Source organism: Moschus berezovskii, chromosome 8, assembly GCF_049115385.1.
Source record: "Moschus berezovskii isolate FMDL1 chromosome 8, NW_MosBer_1.0, whole genome shotgun sequence".
Classification (NCBI taxonomy): Eukaryota; Metazoa; Chordata; class Mammalia; order Artiodactyla; family Moschidae; genus Moschus; species Moschus berezovskii.
This window is the reverse complement of record NC_142467.1, coordinates 52,302,300-52,308,687: the sequence shown is the minus strand read 5'-3', so window position 1 is coordinate 52,308,687 and position 6,388 is coordinate 52,302,300. Positions and strand designations below refer to the sequence as shown.

General features: G+C 38.0%; 1 non-coding gene across 1 annotated transcript; it reads right to left on the bottom strand.

Annotated features, from left to right (window-relative positions):
* Positions 1-508: 508 nt before the first annotated feature.
* On the bottom strand, positions 509-619 carry LOC129559629 (U6 spliceosomal RNA). The gene has a single exon (XR_008686582.1). It is a non-coding gene; the product is annotated as a U6 spliceosomal RNA (small nuclear RNA).
* Between the last annotated feature and the right edge of the window lie 5,769 nt (positions 620-6,388).

Here is a 6,388-nt window from a genome sequence, read left to right as displayed (position 1 = left end):
TTAAATATATTTTAAAACCACAACTTGTAATATTATTTTCAAACAACTGATAATTTTTCATTTTACTTTTTTTCCAAATATTATTCATAAAGCTTAGTTCATTTCCAGTAAAATATCTTTTTCATCTCCACTTTAAAATGTCATTTGTTCTAACTTTGGCCAAGTACTAAAATAATATTTCCTTATTGATTATATGTAAATGAGAACAGTTTCCATTTATTATATTCTCTAACTTATAAAGGTATATCATATTGCTCTTCAATTTGGCATGCCAAAAGTTGTCCATACTCAGCAAATATTTAAAGCAGAATAAGTAACAAATATTTAAAGCAGAAGAGGTAACAAAGTTTCTTTTCATAGAGCATCAATCTGGCATTCAGGCTTCCTATAAAATATTTGATATTAAAAAATATCAGGTAGAAGAAGCCATGAGAGATAAAGCTGAATGAGTCCTGAGATCCAGGTATCGTGTCCTTTACATTGTGGTCCCAATATCCCTTTAATTCTCTTTTATATGAAACTCTTAACGAATTTGCATGTCATGCTTGTGCAGGGGCCATGTAAATCTTCTCTGTATCATTCCAATTTTAATATATGTGCTGCCAAATATCTTTGCCACCCGATATCTTTTCCTAATTGTATCTGTCGTTATTTCATTCACCTTTTGTTATAGTCAAATTAAACTCTGTGATATCACTGTTCCTCCAGATATATATCTCCCGAGTTTTACCCCACACATCTGTATATTGACACCATTCATTTCTCAAGGCCTTTTTTGTTTTTCCAGATTTCATGTTTCCTATAAACTTTTTCTTCATATTTCAGCTGATAGTACAATTTTTCATTCTAAATTCCCATGCCACCATATTGTTTGGCAATTAACACTTTTTATTTCAAAATAGAGTTACATTGGGCACCTTGCCTACCTGTTATAAGATCCTTGAAGGCAAGACTTGTATGTGATTCATCTTCGGTAACTTCCACCAACTTTGAAATTGATGTTCAGTAATGACTCAGCAAATCAGTGAATGAATAGTTTCATTATGTGTGCTGGTGAAGCAAGCACAGTGAATGAATAGTTTTGATTTAATGGGAAATGAGAAGACATCTTTAAAAATGAAGAGAAGGGATGGCTAATCTGAATCATGTGTTCAATGAAGATAAATACAGTTCTTCATAACAGGAATATTTAGCATACCTCTGAGCAACTGCGATATAGGAGGAAAATAGGGAGAAAAGTACACACGACATTGTTATGATTTTCAAACAGTTTATATCTTTTCTTCTTTCATTTTGATCAATAAAGTAAGTATATACATCTTGGCAGTTACCCCCATCCTAAATGCTAGATGTGTACAAATGATTTGAAAAGTTATGGTCTCTGTATTTGGCCACCTGATATGAAGAGCCTACTCATTGGAAAAGGCTCTGGTGCCAGGAAAGATTGAGGTGCCAGGAAAGAGGAGAAGGGAGCAACAGAGGATGAGATGGCTGGATGACATCACTGACTTGATGGACAAGAGTTTGAGCAAGGTCTGGGAAATAGTGAAGGGCAAAGAATCCTGGTGTGCTGCTGTTCATGGGGTCGCAGAGTTAGACAGGACTTAATGATTGAACAACTGTACTTGTAATATAGGGGGAGGCTAGGTGAAGCATACTAGTAATCCCATGTCTGTTTGGAAACAAAACGCTTTTACTTATTATGTATGTTATGGTTATATTCAGGCTTCTCTGTTGGCTCAGACAGTGAAGAATTTACCTGCAGTTTATCTACAGGAGACCCAGGCTGAATCCCTGGATTCAGAAGATTCCCTGGAGAAGGGACTAGCAACTCACTCCAATAATCTTGCTTGGAGAATTCCATGGACAGAGGAGTCAGGTGGACTACTGTCCATGGGGTTGCAATGAGTCAGACACGACTGAGTGACTAACATTTTCACTTTTTCACTTGCATAGTTATATTCAAGATTATAATTGAAAAAATTCTGTTGTTTAAACATTGAACTACATATAGCAAAGACAGAAATGTTGCCATCTCCTAAGTAAGAACAGAAGACACTTAGGAAATTTCTGAAGAAGCAGGAAGAATGGAAGTGAGTAAAGCATCCTTTGGAATGCAAATTTAAGGTAAACCATGGTTTTAACAGTGAAAAGGATCAGAAATACAAATAAAACTTTGTATGTGACCAGCTGTGAATCCCTAGGTAATTTGGTGAAGTTTCATCCATGGTGAAAAGTCACTTATAAAAGATCTTTGGAAGGAAAGGATCTTGACATTAGATCTACAAGAAGTTCAGCTCTGGAGATGCTTATGAAAAGTAATGATTGGAAAGCATGGAGGAAACAGAAGACCTAAGTAAAATGTCCAGTATTCTACATCTTTTTTTTTTTTTTAATGGTTATTTCTCTCAAAAATGTGTTATTGATGGATTTAAGATTTGTTCATATATTCTGCACTCAGGGGAGGATTTTATTTTTAAAATCAGAAATAAGAAATTGGCCAATCCTGTAAAACAGTCAAAAATAAGTATCACTTGACTTTTCTATCAGTATATTATACTCCCTGTGGAATATAGCCCAATTCCTTGTTCCGGAATCAACTGTATAATCACTAAGATAATCAATGAAGCTTTGTAGTTAGTTCTGGTTAATAGTTCTAGAGTAGAGTCTCTGAACATCTCTATTGGCATTTTAGATTGGATAATTCTTTGTTTGGGTGGGGAGAGTTGTGCCTTTCAGAATGTTTAACAGCATTCCCAGTCACTTTCTGCTAGGCGCCATAGAATATCCCTAATTGTGATAAACAAAAACATCTCCATACATTGCTAAGTGTCCCCTGGGGGGCAAAACTGCCTCTACTTAAAATAAATTAAAACTATTTAAAATGTAAATGAGCAGTCAAATCCCATTATGAGTCCGAGTTTATTCCCTGGCATACAGGGTGTTGAATAAAGAGTCAATCCTCAAATCAGGCAATGAATGAGTGAGTGAAAAAGTTGTGATTGGGGAAAAGTACATGAAGCTAGGAGTCAGGAGAAGTGAAATGAGGTTCCAGCTCTCCTAGTCTCTAGCTATTTGTCCTTGAATCTATGACTTCCCCTGTCAGGTCTTACTGATAGAATGAAGGTATTTTAATATACTAGAATATACTATGACCCATTCCTGCTTAAAGACTATGACACATTTGTGACTATTCATAAATTTGTATATCAATACACCTGGTTCTTCAGGTATTGAACTCTCTCAAAGATGGAGACTCAAGAGGGCTGTGTGTTTTCTTGTTAGGGCCTGACCTGAAAGGTTTTCAGTATTTTTTCCTTTGGTGAGAGGATTCACCTCATATCTACTCTCACTGTTTACTTCCATGAGAAATGAAAGGAAAAAGTGAGCTCTGACAAAGGCATTTATTTGGCCCTAAGATGATATTAATTTTTTCCACCCCTAGAGAAGAGGCCTGGGGCTAAGCTGTTTGGGTTATGCAAACCTTCTGCTGAGCTGGCAAGGAATCAAGAGTGAACTTCCATGGGAATTACTGCGCCCATTTCTCTCCACTTACCTCCCTTCCCAGAAAACCAACGTCAGAGGATGCTCTGCATTTCCGCCCTAAGTAGGCTGCCATTTTCCCATTGCATCACAAGTCTAAGATGAGAGATTATTCTGACTCCCAAGAGTTGTTTTCAGAGCACACCAGTTAATTAGGTGACAAGACAACAGGGTGGAGTGATACTTTATTATTCTGGATGTCTCCACACCCACAATGGATTTGGCCTGGTGCCGCAGCCAGTCATCCTCACAGCAGTGGCATCTTACAATGCAACCTCGCCCAGATGACAACAAATTGTATTTTTTAAGGACTAACTTTAATTTAAAAATTGCATATAGTCATTCATCTAGAGGCAAAAAAAAAAAAAAAATTGTGTCAGAGCTTCTCTTTCTTCTTTTCCAAACCTCATATACTTGTTCGAGATTTTGAGATGTGATGAGCTAAACTTGTAGGTGAATATATAATACCTGATAAAGACAGAAATTGAGGCACACAATACCAGTATTCACCAAGAAGAGTGACTGGCTTCTTCTTAACACTTTATAGCTCAGAAATTCCTTCCTTTTATATTGTTTAATTATATCTTCATTAGGGTTCACTTTTTTATTTTTTTTAAACTTTTAATTTTATATTGGAATATATTTTCAGGTGGACAGCAAAGGGACTCAGCCATATATATACACGAGCATTAGGGCTCACTCTTGATAAGTGTACATTCTATAGGTTTGGACAAATGCATAAAATGTATAAGGCCATGTTTCCACCATTATAGGATTATACAGAGTATTTTCTCTATCTTAAATATCCTCTGTGAAGCAATATTTTATTATATTGATTGATACACTTCATTAGTACAGTTTAATTGGTCTACCTTCTTTTTGTCCCCTTTTTTCATTTCCCAATGTGCCTCACCTCATTAGTAATTTAGGAATTTTGATGCTTTTGAACTGTGGTGCTGGAGAAGACTCTTGAGAGTCCCTTGGACTGCAAGGAGATCCAACCAGTCCATTCTAAAGGAGATCAATCCTGGGTGTTCGTTGGAAGGACTGATGCTAAAGCTGAAACTCCAATACTTTGGCCACCTCATGCGACGAGTTGACTCACTGGAAAAGACTCTGATGCTGGGAAAGGTTGGGGGAGGGAGGAGAAGGGGACAACAGAGAATGAGATGGCTGGATGGCATCACCGACTCGATAGACGTGAGTTTGAGTGAACTCCAGGAGTTGGTGATGGACAGGGAGGCCTGGCGTGCTGTGATTCATGGGGTCACAAAGAGTCGGACATGACTGAGCGACTGAACTGAACTGAACTGAACTTTGGGTAAAAGTGAGGACTAGAATTAAAAGCCTTCCTAATTTCACATCAAACGCTATTTTGACTTTATTCGTGAACTTGCAAATGAGCCAAAGACATAAGAGACTGGTAACAGAGAGAAAAGGCATTCCTTGCGGTCTCATTTCCTGCTGGATAACAAGCCACTTCCTCTCTTTTCAAGAGGTGAAGTATTTGAAAACTTATGGGCTTAGAGTGAGCTGTTTGATTTTCTGAACTATTTGAAAAGGTGTCGCTTCTGGATGACTCAGATGACCTGTCAGTCCATCCAGCCATGTGCGGCTATTGTTCATTGACAGTGACCCAGTTCCTTACAAAAGTATACCAGCTGGAGTGCAATAAGTTGTCCAAAGCAAGGGGTACCAAGAAGGAAATAACTCCCCTCTCCTGAAGTCTATCAGGTGTGCACCTAAAATTAAAAACTGGTTTTTAGCACTTCCTACAAAATATTTCAACACTTTAAAAGACCCAGAAGTGGATTTCCCAGTTGTGGTCTCTAATTCAATGTAGTCAGCAGCCTAACGAGAAGACCTTTCTAACAACCGATAACAGTGGGCACTCTCCATACTCCAGGTACCATCTAAAGACTTTACGTGAAATACCTCATGTAATCCTCATGGCAATCATGTAACACTTCTCAGGTTAGTGGTGAAGAAATTGAGACAGAGAGTTTAGGAAAAGTGTCCCTGATCACACAGCCAAAAAGCCAGTTTTTGAATTCAGATAGCATTGCTCCAAAGCCAACATTTCTAAGTTATATCTCCATTGACTCTCAAGTAGGCTTCAGCATGTATAACTTGAACTGCTACCAATAATAGTAGGTGTTTTAACCTTTTCACACAATCATGTCAGTCTGCTCAACAATTCTGTAAAGTGAATGATTCTCTTATCATGTTTGCTGAGATCAATATGCTAGCAAGTTACACATTTCCAAAAACTACTCGTCTTCTGTGGTGCAGGTTAGAGAACTAATCTCTGCCCAGACAGTATTGGGATCCACCTGCGGGAGATGGGCCAGGAATCCTGAAACACTTTGCTTTGGCATTAAGAAGCGGGAGTCTGGAAGGGTGAAAATTGCCACCTCTATAAAAATAAATTATGACACTTGCAGTTAGATCATACAGCTTAGGAGATCAAGGTACTGTGGATGTGTGGTTTTAAATTTAAATAATTAGGAAAAATCATTCTATTTGTCATAGCAAATGGTGCTTTGTGACCCCATGGACTGTAGCCCACCAGGCTCCTCTGTCCTTGGGATTCTAAAGGCAAGAATAATGGAGTGCATTGCCATTTCTTTCTCCAGGGGAGTTTCCTGACCCAGGGATTGAACCTGTATCTCTTTCATCCCCTGCATTGGCAGGGAGATTCTTTACCACTGAGCCACCTGGTAAACCCTTTAAATTTAAGTAATTAGGAAAAACCATTCTGTTTGCCTTACCCCTCATATCTTCATCTGTAAACTAAACGAGAGAGCTGAATGACTTTGTATCCTATCCTGCCCTAAAAATGGTT